Source organism: Pogona vitticeps, chromosome 4 (genome assembly GCF_051106095.1).
Source record: "Pogona vitticeps strain Pit_001003342236 chromosome 4, PviZW2.1, whole genome shotgun sequence".
In the NCBI taxonomy this organism is placed as follows: Eukaryota; Metazoa; Chordata; class Lepidosauria; order Squamata; family Agamidae; genus Pogona; species Pogona vitticeps.
Window position 1 is genome coordinate 135,815,467 of NC_135786.1, and position 16,347 is coordinate 135,831,813.

The 16,347-nt window shown below is 39.1% G+C and overlaps 1 protein-coding gene and 1 long non-coding RNA gene across 3 annotated transcripts in view; one reads left to right on the forward strand and one right to left on the reverse strand.

Annotated features, from left to right (window-relative positions):
* The window catches only part of ADCY2 (adenylate cyclase 2), a 149,103-nt gene that overhangs the window by 131,544 nt on the left and 1,212 nt on the right, over window positions 1-16,347 (reverse strand). The gene's annotated exons all lie outside the window — the stretch shown is intronic.
* The window catches only part of LOC144588952 (uncharacterized), a 29,805-nt gene continuing 25,407 nt past the window's right edge, over window positions 11,950-16,347 (forward strand). The window contains exon 1 of the long non-coding RNA XR_013544732.1: window positions 11,950-12,027. This is a non-coding gene — a long non-coding RNA (uncharacterized LOC144588952). The remainder of the gene's footprint in view (window positions 12,028-16,347) is intronic.

Sequence of the window (16,347 nt, forward strand, 5' to 3'; positions counted from 1 at the left end):
GTGTTCTAATCTTCACACGATTACAACTGTGTCAGGTATTACCCATCACCTCCTTCATATCCCCATTATATAGTCCTACTCTTCTCCCTGTGTTGGAGGAGCATGCTTAACAATGAAAATGCACTTTATTTGTTTACTTTCTCCTCCCCCATGTGATGTAGAGACCTGATTGTCAGTGATCAAACGTCACACAGGAAGATGGCACATGTACAGGAGGATGTGAGCTTCAGATTGTGTCTTCCAAAAGACTACACAAAGGAATGATGAAGCAAAGGATGAAGCCTGTAAGTACATCTGCTCTCTCCTCATGTGAGAAGGGATAGAATGCCTGAACCACAGCAGGTACCCCCATATCACAAAGGGTAAATAAGTCCAATCCCTAAATTATTTTTATTATAAAAGAATTTAATCATTTTAATATTAATTTAATTCTAAAAAGTTAAATAGAAACAATAGGTGGGTCCTTCACACTGACAAGCCAGTGACTCATATGCTTGCTGAGTCTCCTATATGGGCACTAACTGTGAGTAGGCAACTTCAAGATCCCTGATCTCCCTCTTTATGGTTGTCTGTCTCTAAAAGAAACATGGACTGGAAAAACCTTCAAATGGATGACACCTTCAGAAAGATGGTGCTCTGGCAGCCATTCAAATGGAGAGCAATTCTCCCTGAATAAGGATTTTGCAAGGCCGTCTCTGCTTTACTACGGCTGATACTTGTGATATTTCATCCTAAGTAAACACTAAATGATCATCCTCTTCTTTCTTACAGAGCCCTCTAGCTTGTGTGTTAGTTTATTTACTGCTATTGCCAAGTTCTTCCGTTCTGTCTTCGAGGGCTAGAGACCTACCCTAATCTCTTCTGTTTATATTGTAACTCTAACTCTGGCTTTCTGGTTAGTGTTTAATCTCTTTCAGGTTCAAGAAATAAGTCACAATGTATTTGGGGTTTTCTTTGGAATCCACTTGCAACATCTGTTCATTCTTCTCTATTCGTGCCTAAAGCCTTTATTTATTTCTTCTTCTTATCACAAGCTATGATTTTTTTTTCACATACAAAAATCTTATTTAATTAAGAAATGAGCATTCCAAACTGTAGGGGGAAAGGAAAGATATCTTTAATATAATAATACTTCCATTTTCTGTAACTATACTGACAATAACAGAGAGATTAAAGTGCAATTTTAAAAATACAAACACAACTTTAAATTAAACCAGATTTTAAAGTTTTTATTTTGAAAATGTCTTTTAAAATAAAATAAAAGCCCTACATGAGAAATCATCATCATCTTACCTTTACCAAACTGGAAGGGACCCTATGGATCATTGAGTCCAGCACAGTGAATTTATCAATTTCAATTTCATTATTTACATTAAAATTATATAGCTCTTTTGTAATCATGTTTTTTGTCTTCTTAGTGTTCAACGACAGTCCTACTTCTGAACTTTCTTCCTTTACTTTCATCAAGCGCAGTTTCAAGTCATTGCAGCTTTCAGTCAGAAATATGTTATCTGCATATTTTAAATTAATGATGTCTCTTCCACCAATTTTCGCTCCTTCTTCACATCAGTCTAATCCAGTATTGTGTATATGTTCTGCGTATGGACTGAACAAGATAGTAAGATAAAATGCACTCTTGTCTGACATCTTTGCCTATGGAAATCCATTCTGTTCCGTGTTCTGCCTACAAGTTGAACAGTAACTTCCATTCTGTTTCCCATGTTTGTTTGTTTGTTTGTTTGTTTATACTCCAACCATCTAGACTGAAGTCTACTCAGGGCGGCTAACAACACTCAATAATAATAATAATAATAATAATAATAATAATAATAATAATAATAATAATAATAATAATAATAATAATAATAATAATAATAATAATAATAATAATACAATTGAAAATAGCAAATAAATTAGATATTGACAGGAGGGAAGGCCAGCGTCCCTATAAGTGTTCCATCCTCTCTTTCCCCAGAAGTGGAGGGGTATGGAACTACAAGCTCCCTAATAGAGAAGGGGATCATGGCATTGAAAATAGAATTGCCCTCTTGAGCAGACATCCCAGAGATGTTAATTAGCTCTGGAAACAAGTCACCAACGAGAGCCCATAGCCTAGAGAAAAGGGGAAGCCTAGAAACAGACCTATCAATGGAGAGTAGTTCCCAAATGAAAGAAAGAGCCAGAAAAGAAGAAGGGCAAGATAAGAGGTAAGATATAAAGGGAGGAGTAAAAGAGGAAAAGGAGTTAACTAAGACAGAAGAGGAAGACAGAGGGGGAGCAACGAAGATATAACCTGAAAGAACAGAGGAAGTCCTATAGCCTGAGTTACCAGAAGGCTGGGAGAGACAAAGAAAGATGACTCCTGGACCAGGGAATTGGTTAGGATGATGGTTCTTAGGGAAGAAGCCAAGAGGCAGAGGTGAAACCAACCACCATGTAAGCTTTCTTACTGTGGGGGGGGGGGAGAGAGAGAGAGTTAAGGAAACAGAAGAAGTTAGAAAGAGAGAGAAGCTTACAAACAATGGGGAGAGTGACTCAGAGAGTATGGCCAGGGTTAACAGAAAGGGAGAAGGGGAGTCCTCTGAGGACTGGGGAGATAGAAGGGGTAAGACCTCTGGAGGAGAAAACGACAGAAGGGGGGTGGGCACAATGTCCCTGCTGTAGCAGTCAGCCTGAGGCACAATGCCAACCCTTTCTTCCACCAACAAAGGGCAGTTTGGTGGAGCTCTCCAACAGTACAAGGGACTGTGTTCAATGTTGTGTGGGACAGTTTGTTAGAGTCTCACCAGTTGATGTTGGAGAATGAACCATCTGAAGTGATGGTGGACCAACCATCCTTTTTTGATAAATAAAGTTGTTTATGGTAAATCTGGGTACTCCTCGTCTGTGGGTCTGGAATTGGGAGAAATGCCTTCAGTTAAACCTGGACCCTATCACAATCCTACTGCCAATTTACAGTTGCAATAAGGAAAATCAAGGTTTTCAAGGTAAAAAGAATTCAAAAGTGGTTTATCATTGCTGCTTTCTTACTAGTACTAATGAGAGTTAGCTTGAGTGTCACTCTCATTGTCTGTGAAAAATTCTTTGCCAGTGTCACCTTCTACTATCACTCCTGCCCAGCAGTTTCTCCTGGTCCATCACAATTGGTAGTAGCAATATTCTTCTGCTGATGTAACCATTATTTCAGGTTTTAGAAGATGAGCATTATCATATCTCCCCCCCCCAAATGGCTGACAGCATACACTGAAAATGCAAAACTGTGAACACTTTTCTTAAAGGGGCTGAGGTTAGATTAACAAAATAATTCTCCAAGCCAAATGATGTTTTGTACAGGGGGAATCAATGAGAATAAAACATTTGTGAGATGGCACACAAATCCAGCCACTTGGAGTGAAAACAGATTTTTCTCTTTAACCAGATGCTTGACTCTATTAGAGACAAAAATGTGCAAGGACTCTTGTGTCAATCCCATAGTTCTGTAAAATGGGTCTAACTAAATTTACCCATGACTCCCGAGAAGAACTATGGAGTAGTTCTTTATAGCTCTTATTTGGAAGTTAACTGGAAATTAGAACAATGGTCCTGTAGTTTACTACACTTGGCATCTCCTTTTTGGGAGCTGGGATGTATATTGGATGTTTCCAATCTGTGGACCGTTGTTTTGTTTTTCATATTTGTTGCCATATTCTTCTTAAGATTTCAACATATTCAGTCTCTGTGGCTTGAAATATTTGTGCTGGTATCTCATTTACCTTTGGTGATGTATTTCTTCCAGTGCTTTCAGAGCAGCTTTCACTTCACATTCTAGAACCACAGGTTCTTCATCATAGGATTCCTCTTCATCCTTTTATCTCTTCTGTATACATTGGCGGGATAGTTCAGTGGCTTAAGTCTCTGGCCGCAGAGCCAGAGTTTGGGAGTTCAGTTCCCCAATGTGCCTCCCAGAAGAGGCATGCTGTGTACCCATAGGCAAGCTGCACAGTCTAGGGTGCCCCCAGAATAAGGTAGTGGTAAACCATTTCTGAGTGCTCTCTACCCAGTATACTGTTTCCACTTCTCTTTAATTTCCTCTGCTCAGACAATGTGCTTCCCCTATTGGTCTTTCAGCTTTCCCAATCTCGGTTTAAATTTCCCTTTGATTTCTTAGATATTCTGGAAGCGATCTCTTGTTTTTCCCTTTTTGTTGTTCTCTATTTCTTTGCACTGACTATTGCAATAGCTTTCTTTGTCTCTACATGACAATCATGACATTTGCTGGAAAGCTGCATGCAGAATTACATAACTTTAATGGCGACAATGAAACAATTCAAGTTGTTAAAGATTTTCTGTATCAATCATCAGTCAAACAGATGTGTAGTCAAGAAATCAGAGGAAGACTGAACTCAGAAGGGCAGCTATGAAGGAATGAAAAATGGTCAAGGATGTGTTCACTGGAGATCAAAGCCAAAAATCATCCATACTTTGGTACTGCCAATTATTATGTACTGATGTGAAAGCTGGACATTAAAGAAAGTTGACAGGATAAAATTGATTCATTGGAAGTATGGTACTGAAGAACAGTTTTACAGATGCCATGGACTGGCAGATAGATATATGTGGATGCTAGATCAAATCAAGCCTGAATATTGTCTTAGAAGCAAAAATAGCTAAATGGAGGCTATTGTACTTTGAGCACATTTTGAGAAGATGAGCCTCACTGGAAAAGACAATGAAGTTGGGGACTGTTGAAAGCAGCAGATAAAGTAGAGGACCAAACATGAGATGGATTGGCTCAATTTAAAAAAGCCACAGCCTTCAGTCTGCAAGACATAAGAAGGGCTGTTTGAAAGTTATTAATCCACAGGGTCACTGTAAACTGAAAGAAACTTAAAGGAACATATCAACAAAGGCCTGGAACTTGAGACATCAAATTAGCATACAAACTGCAAATGTTTCAGGGATGAAAAGAGCTTTAGAACTATGAAGGAAAATTACTAAGTGTTGGCAGCAAATTGCCACTTATTAATGAGGTGCTGTTTGTGCTTTTCAGTTAAGCCTTGTGATACAGTGGTCAAACTGTAGTACTGCAGCCAAAACTCTGTTCAGGACCCAGGTTCAATCCCAGGTAGCTGGCTTAAGGTTCACTCAGCCTTCCATCCTTCTGAGGTTGGTCAATTGAGTACCCAGCTTGCTGGTTGGGGGGGGGGGGGTCAATGTGTAGACTACATTAATTAAATTGTCAACTGCCCAGAAAATGCTTTAAGCACTATGGGGCAGTATATAAGCAACACACTTTTGCTTCTTTTTTTTTTCTTTTTGGGTGTATATCAAATTACACATTCTAGCACATGCTCAGGAACCCAACCACTGCCTTTTTAATGAGCAGCAATTTGCCACCAAAAGTTACATATTTATCCTTACATAAGCATAAATAAGCAACAGGATTTTTCCTATATGCTATTGCAACTTTTTTATTTATTTGTGCATAGATTTTATATATACCCTGTGGAATCAGGTATGCATTTGTTTTAGTTTTTCCCAGAGTTAAGGTTATTAGAAATAATTGTTCACTTTTAAATTTCCTATCCCAAATGCATTCAAATCAAATGTTTTAAAAACCAGTGACCCATATCCTGTTGCTTAGTTACACCTGCAGAATGCAAACAGCACTAGTCATGGCAATATCTTGCTGCTCTGCTTGGATTTATGGATGCACACAGACCTGTGGCGTGAAAGTTGAAGTGACTGACTTAGGATTTTTCAGAGTTTTCCTAGAGAGAGTGTACTCAGAAATAGTTTTCCATTCCCTTCTTCTGAGGGCATCCTGAGACTGTGCAGCTTGCCCATGAGCACACAGTTTGGCTTTTCTGGGATGCACAGTGGGGAACTGAACTCTCAACCTCTAACTCCATAGGCAAATACCTAACTCAAAAATTGAACACCTAACTTATTAACTGAAAGTGAGAAACAGCTGCAAATTACACCATCCACAGGCATAACTATACAATGAGATTTGACTACATAATCTAACCAATAAACTGTGTAGTTCTAATTTTAACCTATTCGCTCTATGTGCAGTGCTCATGTGCTAACCATTTAAAGACCTTTAAAACCTTTTGCAGTGTTCTCTTAACGCCACATAGTTTATCGTCCCCTTGAAAATTTTGAGACGCTGGATGAAATCCTGTTCATGTACCAGCCATAAAGCTGATTTCATCAACTGGGACAATTTTTTATATTAAACATTCCCCCCCACCAGTCCCCAGACACCCACAGGTCTCAATTGTAATGCTCTTCATCATCAGCAACCTGTAGGAGGTGTGGGAAATATGGGGGGAAATTGTGGTGGCAATTTTTGGAAAAGACTTTCCACTCCTATCCAATGGTTTCCACAGATTTTCAGTGGTGGAAGGCATTAACCAGAGATCATGAAGGCCTCAGGACAGGCATGGGAACTATTTGAAAAAGTGGCGCAGGCTGATAAGTCATCAGCCTTCCACCGTGGAATTTACATGCACAAGATTTCAGCTATTATGTAGCAACAATGGGAATACAGTGGTGCCTCACTAGACAGTTACCCCGCATGACAGTTTTTTCGTTAGACATTGACTTTTTGCAATTGCTATAGCGATTTGCAAAACAGTGATTCCTATGGGGAAATTTCACTGGACAATGTTTGGTCCCTGCTTCACAAACCGATTTTTGCTAGACGACGATTTTGACAGCTTCCTCTGTGCTCGCAAAACAGGTGTTTTCGGGACCTAAGCTTCGCAAGACAGCGATTTAAACAGCTGATCGGCGGTTCGCAAAGCAGCTTTCCTATGGCCAATCTTCGCTAGACAACGATTCTTCCCCATTGGAACACATTAAACAGGTTTCAATGCATTCCAATGGGGGAAATGCTTTTCGCTAGACAATGATTTTGCTAAACAGCTATTCCAATGGAACGGATTATCATTGTTTAGCGAGGCACCACTGTACAGTGATCTACCTATCTATTCATCTGCTATGACACACATTACAGAACATATAAGAAAGTTTAGGTCTGGCTGACAAACCTTTGGTATTCCAGACGTTTTGGACTTCAACTCCCAGAATCCCTAACCTGTATTGCCAATGATAAAGGACTGTGGGAGCTGTAGTCCAAAACTTCTGAAGTGCCAAAGGTTTGCCATCCCTGGTCTAGGCATTTGGAACTCTGGTATACAGCTTCTGCTGCTGGAAAAGCCGTGTTTACTGTAATGTGTTATTTTGCTGAGAAGTTATAAGGTAAAAGGTAAAGGTTCCCCTTGACAAATTGCCCAGTTGTGTCAGACCCTAGGGGGCGGTGTTCATCCCCATTTCCAAGCCGTAGAGCCAGCATTTGTCTGTAGATAGTTTCTGTGTTCACGTGGCCAGCACGACTTAGACACAGAACACTGCTACCTTCCCACAGTGGTGGTACCTATTTATATATTCACATTTTTACATGCTTTCAGTCTGCTAGGTTGGCAGGAGCTGGGACAAGCAACGGGAGCTCACTCCATCTCGTGGATTCGAACTGCTCATCTTCCGACCTTGCAGCCCAGAGACTTTGCAGTTTAGCCCACAGCGCCACCACATCATGAAGAGAAGTCATACAGTCCAGCTATTAATTAAGTATTTTAAAAATCCTAATTAGCACTGTATTTGTGGGTGAATTTCATGCAGGCAATACATAGATTGCTTGATTACCATTTCAGTCCCATCCACAAGAGACCTTGGATGCAATGTAGGCTGCAATTGCAGTTCACTTGGGAACGGATAACAAAGCCCAAAAGACCTGGACCATCAGGTGAACTGAAAAATTATGCTTAGAAAGTGGTTTTTATTCCTTCACCTGGGAACTATGTTTTCCTATGTACATGGATTCCTACATAGATTAGCACCATTTACCCTGAACCAAGTGACATCCTCTGAAGCGCTCCGGGGATAGGTGTTAGGTACTAAAACATACCAAAGCCAAAACTCACTTTGTGACCTTAACCATATAGATTTTTAGAAATGTAGCTTTCATAACTTTTGAAAGAACAAGTGAAATGAATCTCGAGAAGTTTCACAACTGAAACCATTGGGGAGACCATAACTCTCCAAATTTGCTGAAAATCCATCCACTCATTTATGAGAAAGTAATTTGGGTGCCCCTGAGGGCCCCAAGATGATTTTCATGTATGCCATGTGATCTGTTTTTAAAGTCAGACCACCACAAACCTACACCCAGGTTAGATAAAACCTGTCTAGCCATTTTTGCATGATGTAGCAACAAACAGACAGACAGAAATGGTTGTTGTGGGTTTTTCGGGCTCTTTGGCCGTGTTCTGAAGGTTGTTCTTCCTAACGTTTTGCCAGTCTCTGTGGCCGGCATCTTCAGAGGACAGCACTCTGACAGACAGAAGCTTTTATCTATATAGATGGAAATTAAATAGCTATCAGCCCTCACAGTTGTTCACCTCAGACGGGTCCCTCTGCCAAAGCTCCTCTCTTCCCTATGGCTCTACCCTGTCTGCACATATAGATCCCAGTTCCTATTTAGAAAATCATGGACACTGAATCTGGAACACAGAATCTTTGCTGGATACCTCAAAAAAAACTCATGCAACAGAAATGTGGTAATGTTTTCATTTAAATCTATGAACAATATTTACAGTACCATGATTCCTAAAATTTCCACCCATGACGTTTGTTTTTAAAATAACTTTTCCATGAAAAAAGCTGGGTGGAGAGATAAGAACAGGTAATAAGTACCCGCAGTTCAAGATTGTTCTTAAAATATGCAGGACCTCATAATAAAAACCAAAGAATGCACATATTTTCCTGTTGGGCAGCCCAATAATCAGTGTCATCTGGGAAGCATAACAGTAAATTAAATTCAAGACAGCATGTATAAAAATCTCAGTAAAACAGTAATAATGGCACAAAACCAAAACACACAAAGTAAACCTAGCAGCAGGCACAAAACCAGCAAAGCCCATAATAAAGTGAAAGCAAACCAGCAAAATCTAAAACACTGTAGAGATATGGAATCATTAAAATAGTTCTTAAATGGTTGGGAGAATATAAAGGTCTTCAGGTGGTACCCCAAATAAGCCTTTCTATCCTTTGCGGGCCATTACTGAATAGGTCTCTTTCTTGTAATCATCCTACCCTATTCAACAGTATCACCTGTGATTCAGGTGCATGAAGGCAATTCTGAGAAAAGACTGGCAAAAAAAAAAGAAAAAAGAAAGAAATACTGAATATTAGAGCATCAGCCAGGTTGTTCAATCCTTGAACATTTGTCCCGGATTAAGTCGCATTCTTTGTTTCACACTTCAGCCTCCTGTGGCAAAATTTTACAAAGCATAGAGCTGAAAGTATTATACAGGCAGCTACTATATAGTTGGTTGGGCAATTTTTGACTGTTATCTACTTGTCTCCAAACACAGAAGCTGAAACTCTGCTTAATTCTTATCTCCCATGACTCTTGGCACATATTGCTGAGAATATCTGTGCTGGTAAAATTCCTGTTTGTTCCATTTCAGCACTTCTATCTCCTGAAATCCAGTCCAGCCACTTCTTTCCACAGATCATGCAAATGCACTGGATTCTACACGGTATTCTGGCACCATTTAGACACTGAGTGTTACACAAAAAGTCTTGATCTTAAATCAAGCTACTGATATCCAACACTATTTTTTTAAAAAAACCATGTATTTCTTTATCAACAAATAATGTGCCATCAAGCTGGTCCTGATTAATGGCAACATTTTCCAGAGTTTCCCAGATATAAAGTACTTCACCAGTTCCTCCTCCCTGTGGTGCTTTATGCTGCTTGCCCAAGGCCACACAATGTGGATGGAGACACAGTAAGAGATCAGACTCCACATGCTTCAACCCACTTCACTATCTTGTCAGTTTATATCTTCTGTACTACTCCATTATTCTTATCATCATGATCTCACAGCAGTCAATTCAGGAAAAAATAGGTTGCCAGATATAGAATTAGGAAAACATCCTTGCTGATCCCAGACTCCCCACCATCCCCATCTAAATTAGGATCTTTAAAAAAAAAAAAAACAAGATGACAAGAAGAGGTGTGGCTGCATAAAGGCTATGTAGTAAACCAGCAGAATAGCTGATATTGCAGCACATAGAATCATAGAATCATGAAGTTGGATGGGTCATCAAGTCCAACACCCTGATTAATGCAGGAATGCAAACAGAAGATATCCGCCAGGTGTTTGTCTAAATTTCTCTTGAATGTCTCCAGCGTTGGAGCACTCACCACCTCTCAAGGTAATTGATTACATTGCCGTACGGATCATCATTCAAAGATTACAAGTCTTTCGAGGCACCTGTATTAAATCCAGTTTCCTAGGTTTTGTGGGGCCTCAGCCAAAGTTTTAAACTGAGGATTTAATTTTTTTTGTATTATTAGGGAAATAATTTAAATATTCATTTAAATGCCTCAGTACTATCACAAGACACAGTGTTATACTCCAGAATGAATGAGTCGCTCTTTGAAATTGGTCAGACAGCAGATAAAATGGGAGGTTTGAAATTCTTTACACCATTTGAGAAACCCAAATCCAACATGTTGCTAGGAATGCACTGAACTGCTATTGAATTTTCTAGAGGAAAATTATCCTCTCAGCAATGTAACAACAAAAAGAGAAATACAACCTCCTTGGCTTTAAGACCTGCCCTGAGAAGCAAACTCAATTATAGTGATATTAAAAGTTGTGATTGGAAGTAAATGAATGCCTATTTCTTCATAAATGCCATGATGACTATAAGCAAGATGTCCAGTTTACTTTATTTCCAAATACAATGAGAAGTTTGTTCTGGAAAAAGAGGCAAGGAGGAAATAAATGGATTTCTTCCTGATTCTTAAGTGTGTGTCTGAAGTACAAGGTAGCTACTGAAAATAAGAAAATTTGTGTTAGCAAGAACTTTTCAAGGTGTGCCTCTTGATGAGAGTAAATCTGCCCACTAATTTACAAAGATGTATTAAAAACTGAAGCTTGATTTCCTCTGTGAATTATTTACATATTTTATACTTTCTGTGCATTAGGTATAGAAGGAAATGCAAAGTTGTCATTTGAATGCATGATATTTCTACTATTCCTTTTTTAATTTTTAATGTTGTATATTATGTTTAAATGCAAAAGAAATTGCAAATGGAAAAGTGTTCCATTCTGATGTGCCAAACAAGTTTGACATATTATTCATTTGAACATTAAAGCACTGAGCACTGTAGAAGTTAGAGAAATAGATACTGTACTAAAACAAGCTGTGAGAGGTGAAAAGTAATTATTTATTTCTAAGCATAAAAAGTTCAACTGATATTCCAGCAGAACATGATGAGTTAAATTTAAGTGTTTATTTAAAATGCCCTAGTACAACTTATTAGACAATTTGTGGAAAGTGATATTTACCTTAATTACTATATATTATTTGTAGCGTTGTTTGGCATTAATCCAGCCAAATTTAAATTCCCTCTGAGTTAAACTCAAACCATAATGCCTGACTCTGGCTGGATTATGCTTCCTATTTGTAAACTACTATTTAGTTTGAGATGCTCTTATTGGGGGAAAATGTCCCATTTGCTTTGAAGCTATCAGTGTTACATTTCTAAGAAAAAGAAATGCACCCATATAAACAAATCAGGTCAGCAAAGTATTTATTGCACATTTTTAAAAACAACACAAATAAGAATAGACACATAGTGTTTGAATATTTAAAAATGCTAGAAAAATATCTCAATTTACAGAGCCAGTGTAGAATTGCTGGTTTTACAATGCACACTGTTTTGCAACTTTGAATATGAAAATGAGAATTATTATTTTATTCTATTACTGTTGAAACACCTATAGTTTAAATTTTGTACTATGGATAATCCCATAATTTACATGTAATTAGCTGCTCTTCCATCTTTTGGATTAGCAAATAATACTATGAATTCTCATTTGCAGCAAAAGCAGAAGATTCATAGGATCTGAACAGAAACACAGAGGAGGCAATGTTCATGGCATATTATGAACAATAGAGGTGAGATTTGCACCTGATAATGCTTGACTGTAAGTAGCATGAGGGCAAGAGTGACCAGATCTTTAAGAGCTTTTAAACAGAAAATGCTTAGTGAACCAAAGTTTCTGGTTCAGCATCCGATGGCATATGTTCCCCAGGGCAACTAATTATTTGTGCTTGCAAAACAAAATTGCCTTCACTTTCATGGACCAAACAGCCAGGAGATATTTTTTTTCTCCCACTACACATACCATTTTTGTTGTTTACCAAAGGGAAACAAAGCCTCCTCAATACATAATAAACGAACTCTCCCCCCTCTCCCTTTGGCATGCCTGGAATGTAAAAGAAAAACTAAGCGATGAAATTCAGAGCATCTCTCTAAGCCCCCCCCCCCCAGCTTTGCCAAAGCATACATACAGGGGATTCTGTGCTTCTTAACAGCCCCTCAGCTCAGAGCTGGCAGGATGACACAGTTACAGCACACACACACACAAAAAATTAAAACCAGCCTAAAATGGTAACAGATATAAATAAAATTCTGATTAAGGGAATTATGAGTTTTCAACACAGGCTCTTTAAATACACTTCAGCTCCATGAAGTATGCAATAGCAGCCTTGTGTTTTGCAAGCAAGACTCTACCCCCAATCCTTCCATTAAAACTTCAATGTACAGGATGTTTAGAAAGAGAGGAAGGAAGCATCAATCTAATTTAAACTGAAAGACCACTGCACTAGCTTACCTCTAACTATTTCTCCAGCTTCAGGTTTGTTTCTTTTACCCCTACCTGCTCTGAAACTGACATAGCTTCATATAGCACCCAAACATTTATAAACGTTGATTTATGCCCCTCAGTAAGTTATATTCCACTGGCTTATGGCTATATATGACCTCCTAGGTGACCCACTTTAGTAGAGTTTTGTTTTGATCAAAATTGATGCATGCTTATTCAGTTTAACCCCTATGCAAGACTTTCCCACAGAAAGATGGAGGGAAATACTAGAGAAGATGCCAGATTCCAAATTGGGACGGATTAATCAGTTTTCAGTGCATTCATATGGGAAATGCTGATTTGACTTATGAACTTTTTGATTTACGAACATCTTCTGGGACTGATTAAGTTCGTAAGTCGAGGCACCACTGTATACAGAGCTGGGGATGTCGGAATTTTGAATCAGTAAAACTGCTAGAAGCCCAGTGAAGAGTGCTCTTTGCTTCAGTTGTTTCTTGTATGATTACAGTAGGATCTCTCTATCCACAGAATCAATATCTACTGATTAACTTGTCCGCTGCCTGAAAATACTAAATAAACACCCTCATAAATGTGTTTCCAGGGTATATTTACCAGAAGTGGCCATTGGAGGGAGACAGAGACCATGTAATGTATAGTGTTCAATACTTAAGCAGTTTTCGGCATCTGCTGGGGGTTTTGCAACTCACAGAGAGATGTGTGGGCTGCTGGTACCTTCCTTATTTCTTTGGATTATATTTGCTGCTGCCTCTTTGAGATTATTTTTTGGACTTCACTGGTCCTTTCCTTTCTTGGATTATTCTTGCTGCTACCTGACTTGCCTGCTGCTGTTTGCTGGACTCAAAGAAGAGAAGCCATAAAGCAGTAAAGGGAAGAAAATGTCCCCGAAAATCTTTGCTCCAAAAAATGCATTAGGGCTTATTTTCAGGGGATGCTTTTTTTTCTCATGTACAACCACCTACATTTATTCAAATACAGTCATGTCATCTTCTTCTGATTGCTGCATTATGGTGGAGGGCGGGGTTTCACTTAACTGGGGCATATTTTGGGGGTAGGGCTCATATTATTATGAGCATCCTGACAAATCATACTAGGGCTTATTTTCAGGTTAGGTCTTATTTTCAGGGAAACTAATTTTGGGTTTGGAGCAGTTTTAGATTATATTTTTGCCTTTATTTGCTTGGTTGCTTGTTTTTTTGGGAGAGGGGGCTCTGTGTGAGTGTGTTTTATTTTGCTAGTGTCCCCCTGTGTGTATGTGATATGCTGACAATTAATGTGATAACACAAACTATTGACCACAAAGATCTGATTATGATTTTACTTTCGCATCTATACCGCAGCCTGATGATGATGAAGAGGATTATGCACAATAATACATAGTGATTGCACAGTCTGATGATGATTTCTCTTTCCTATCTATTGACTCACAATGATCATGAATATGATGCATATAAACTAGTGCTGGCAGAGATTTGATGGTGATTTTTCTTTCTCATATACTATTGCCTGCTTTGAAGTAGATGGAGTCTCTGTTCCCATTTCTCTGGTTTTTGCTATTAGATTTTAAGTATTCTTGAAGACTTTTGGAGTACCAGAAAACATAAAAGTAAACTCAAAAGAGACTTTCACTTTAATGAAAATGAAAGGATCAGCACATGAAAAATGTGAAAACAAAAAAGGCACCCCCTAAAGAACCCAAAATTAAAAAAACAAAACATGTCACTGTGCACATATTTAGTTCTGAATTACTGAGCACAGACTTCTGCTGAGCTTTCTTTAATTGGTTGGAAAATGTCCAAATTGGTTAACAACTCCATCTGACCTTGGCCACTTTGCTTTGGGCCGGCCTGTGGCCTTAGTCCCACCCAGAGCTGAAGTCCCATTCAAAAGAACCTTCCTCAAGGGGGTGGAAAGGGATGCTGCAAGAATACAATGAACACGAAAATCTGTTGCTTCATATCTCAGTTCAGAGAATGAGCACAATCTTCTGGATTGCAACCCAGCAATCCTGTTCAGTCTGTAAGATTACATTGCAATTTGCAGAGGTTTTTTTTTTTTACTGTGAACAGGACAACAAGTGACAGTGGTAACTCCAAAAAGGAAAATTCTAGAGTTCTAGATGAGTGTACAGGCTGCATTTGGTCATACAGTTTAGCTTCCTGTACCACAGACCTGGAGATGTATTCCTGCTCATAGATATCCCGCTACTAACTCCCTCCTCCCCCCCCCAAAAAAAACCCTCCCACTGATTTTAATTGAGGAAGAACGAGCGTGGGGACTGAGCTAGTGAAGAATTCAAGAAACACCAGCAACTTCCCCTCTGCTGAAAATGAAAGGCTTGCACTATATTCAGTCTTGTATACGGAGCAGATGGCCTGAGCAATAAATGAGTCTCTAATTATACAAAACAGACAGGAAGGTATAAAACAAGTGGATCTACAACAAAATATTGCCTTGTGAAGTGTTCCTGTTCAACAGTTCATAGCTGGTCACCCAAGAATAGACCTCCATCATGCTGAGCTCTGTTCGCTTACTACCTAGTTTTCTAGTCACTTCTCCATCCATGACTGGTGAACCCATTCAGTTGTTATCCATTTCTCTCAATGCTTATTGCCATAAATACTGGCAGGCTGCGGGGGGGGGGGGGGAGGGGGCAGAACATTCTGGGGTTCCATGATGACTGCTGAGAACAGAGGGAATGACTGCTCCTTTAATTCCTGCCCTGGGATAAAAATGTTTTGAAGGTGTTGGAAATCTAATTCAGCTTTGAAACCTTGCCACATGAACTGCAGATGCCAATAAGGTTAATCTGTCAGCAGAAAGGAAACCAAGAAAATGAATCAGAGGAATTAAAGGTGGACTGCAAGCCTAAACACACTTACTGTACTCAGCTTTGAATTCAACGGAAAATCTCTGAGGAACCATATTGATGACTTGAGCATTTGTGTGTTTATTCTACTAATAGAATACTTAACTAAAAGAACCAAGAGCATGAAAGTGCCCCAGAGCAACCCTCGGAGATGAAGTCTGTTAATTGCCTACCCCTATACTGTACCATGTATGTATACAAGCCACCCAAGAGACTGCAACAAAGTAATTTTCTGCCTGCAGATCCAAAGACAGCTGCAATTCCCAATCTGCTTTAAAAGCACCAAACAAGAAAGCTATGGGGTTCCTTGTCTTACCAAAGACCACACATGGGGAAACAGGAGCAGTGCCTCTGGAATTAGGTGCATCCACCATGCAGAAACGAGGCATGAAATTATCTATCACTCTATAAATGAAAAAAAAAGTGGTGGTGGGGGGGGGAAAGAGGTAGAATAGGCTCCAGAGTAAAGAAACACAGGGTTAAGTTCAGATAGCTGTCTAACAGGTGAGAGTTACAGAGCAGAGCCATTAAAATGAGTGAACCGACTGAGATAAAACAAAGTCTACGATCCTAATGGAAAACCTGAAAGGTGACTTAATTCCGAATAAATATGGCTAGAATAAGGCTGCACAGCTAGTACCAGTAGGCACAAAAAACAAAAAGTAAAGGTGATCACAACCATTTCTCTAACTTTTAATCCAAATAGGCAATAGTACTATATTT